The sequence below is a fragment of the Xenopus laevis genome, chromosome 2S (assembly GCF_017654675.1).
Source record: "Xenopus laevis strain J_2021 chromosome 2S, Xenopus_laevis_v10.1, whole genome shotgun sequence".
NCBI classification, from domain to species: Eukaryota; Metazoa; Chordata; class Amphibia; order Anura; family Pipidae; genus Xenopus; species Xenopus laevis.
The window spans coordinates 83,082,786-83,086,089 of record NC_054374.1 but is presented as its reverse complement, the minus strand read 5'-3'; positions in this window follow the sequence as shown (position 1 = coordinate 83,086,089).

The following is a 3,304-nucleotide window of genomic DNA, read 5'->3' as shown; positions in this document are numbered from 1 at the left end:
GTGTATGGGAGTTTTGAGCAGGTTGGGGGTCATAAAACTCCAATTGATGGCCGGTTTAGTACCTGTAGACTTGAAACAGGAATTTCCAACTCCCTTTGATCCCAGTACAAAACCTCAACACAAGGATTCATATCTCTTCATAACTGTATGGTTTCCTTGGGACTCAGCATTGACTGGAGATCATATATTAGACAGAAATCTAAAGGGAAGGTAAAGCTATTGTTAACACTTACCAATATTTGTAACAATTTTTTTCAAACTGATGAAGCACAGATGTGGGGCTGTCAGATACATTATTCCCCACATTCTATTTGCATTAGGGATTAACTAGTAGGAACAGGGGTGCTTCACCAATGAAGCGAGTTGAGGCTGTCGCCTCAGGCAGCAGCACCCCACTAGGTACCAGGGCAGCAAAAATGCTGCTCCTGGTACTTTAAGAGCGAATTTCTGGGGGAGGGGGGGGCAGCAGCAACTGCAACAGCGGAGGGGCCAGAATCCCCCCTGAGTAGGAAAGGTGTTATTGTGCAGTGCTGTGAACTAACATCCACATATGTGCTCAGAGCTAGGGCTGGAACTAGGGATAGAAAGAAGAGGCACTTGCCTAGGACACAACAAGGGGCTGAGCTTGGCACATAGATCTTCTGCCTGCCTATCCCCAGGTTTGGTAACCTGTAAGTGGGGACAATCCTAGCCCCTCTGCCACCTGAGGCAGCAGCAGTTGCTGCCGCCCCCCTCCCCGTGCACTTACCTTTTTGCGCTTGATGGGGTCCACGAGGTCGGCAGAGAGGGTCAGTACGCTAGCGCAGAGAGCCTAACTGTGCTAGAAGAGCCGAATTTCCGATTTGAAAACAAAAAATTTGGGGAAAAAATGCATTTTTGCCACCCCTGGGGAGCTGCCTCCTGAGGTGACAGCCTCAACTCGCCTCATTGGCGAAGCGCCCCTGCCTGTAAGTCTATCAGTGTATGTGTATGTGTGGTGGTGGGGGGGAGGTTTGAGAAGATAAAGATTCAGTGCCTCTTTTGCATTGGTGTTTCTGGCAGAACACTTGGGCCTCTGCCATTGCAACTGCCTTTGAGTTATCTTCTGCCAGAATTATACTGGTGAAACATAAAGATTATATTAAGTTGAAATATCAAAGTAAGTTGCAAAAGTTATCAGATGGTATTCAAAAAAACATAATTTTTTTTTCAAAAATTCACACCAGCACAAATGTTTACATGCCTCACAATTAAAGAGGAACAAAAACCTTCAAAATAGTAGCACTTGCTCTTTGCCCTACTACATAGTCTCCATTGAAATCTTACCCACCCAACCAAACCAGACTATTTGTATAGCAGTTTGTTAGAGACCCCCCGCAGCTGCCTTGTCATCACTAAAAGTAAAAAGCTGCCTTCCCCGCTCCACACACCAACAGTAATTGGGGATTTGGCAGTAAGTAAGAAGTACTGTGTTGAGAGAGCTGTCGAGTGGTATAATTAAAGGTTCACTAAGGAACACAGTGCGCTATAGGCTGAAAATTAAAGAAAACTGCAGCTTCACCTATTTCTGAGGTTTAATAAATTTGTCCAGATGTGCCTGCCTGTGCTCCATGCTTTAAGAAAATGAAGACTGCACACTGAATAGTCCCAATGTATTGCAGACCTAAGAAATGCTCAGTGCACAAATAGGGTATTGTTTAATGTATGTAACTCGTTATTCTTCTCAGTAATCTCTTGTCCAAGAACTTCTTAGCATGCTGCCACAGCACAGCAAGCGTTATTCTTTCCCAGTTTGATAATAAAACCATTATGTATTATTGATGTAAATGAAACTGGATGCCCAGTGCTTGAGTATTACCTATGTCATTAAATTGAATGGTACATTGTGAACAGGGAAGACATTATTGGAACCTCACAGACATCTGGTAGCCAGGTCCACTTCTAACTAATGTGGCTGCACATACTCAACATAAATAGGCCACTATTGAGGCTGGGAAACACTAATGAGATTATATTAATATGTTTCTAAGTAACCCATACTTGATATTCCCAGAAGACACAGCAATTTAATATATTATAGTAGTGATCTGAACTTGTTGCTAAAGTGCAACTTTTTTATATCCTTACTGCACAGAATGTACATAAACTATAGATTCTTTTTTTGTGGTTAGGCAGGGGAGTTCTCTGCCAAATAATAATAAAAAGCTATGCGCAGGGGGTCTGACAACTTGTCTTTCGACAAACCTACAGTGATGTGAATATGTTTTTGCCCCCTTACAGATTTCCTTGTCCTTACTTGTCACAATGAAAATAAAGTTAAAAATTTGACAAAGGCAACCTTTAATGGACGTATTTACCACATATGTTACCCATGTATTACCCATGTGAAAAAGTAACTGCCAACGTAAAACTAATAAGTGGTTGCCCCACCTTTAAATGCAATTTTGGAACAAACATTATCTATAATTTCATATTAGTCTTTCACATCACTGTTAAACAAGCAGTATACGCCCTTGTTCCACATGAATGCAATCAATAGGGGTTGTGCTAAGCAAATGTTGTGTCTATTGTTTTAAGGAGAAATAAAGATTAAATCACTGGGGAGAGGCAAATGTTAGGCACCCCCATGGATGATAATCTCATACCCCCGGCCAGTGCTCCTGTTTGCAGAATAATTTTGAGCAATCGCCTCGGGGCAATCCTCTTTCTGCTTCCTTCTTTGTGCCAGGCGTGTCTTGCAAGAACAAAACATGGAGCAGCTTCATTTTCTCTGTAACTTTTATAACCATTTAATAATATTTTACACAATTAAAACAATAGACAAAAAGTATGTTCAGTTCAAACCTGATGAAAATGAACTGATGAAAATTTTCTAACCTGACTGATCGATTTTTCTGACCAATGACGGATGAAAAATCATTAGATATACAATTATTCGGTGCCCACTAACCTCACTATAATTTAACAGATTTGTCTGTACACACTAAAAAACGGTTGTTATGGAGAGAAAAATCTTAATGTCTATAGTTACCTTTAGCATCATTATTGGGTTCAAGTCAGCATTTTGATTGAAACCTACTTGTGCTTCAGCTCATGGACAGATGATCAGCCAGATTTATGTGGTATAGTGCAGAATTCATTGTTAATTAAACAACGGCAAGTTGTCCTGAGGCAGTTAAGCATCCATATAGCATCACGCTACTTCCATGTTGGAATGATAGTCACTGACCTTAACTAGGCTAGGGAGGCCTGCAGGGGTTTTTTTTGGAGCAATTTGTTGTAGTAATTATGGCAGGTAGAGTCCTGCGTGGAACCAATTTCTAAG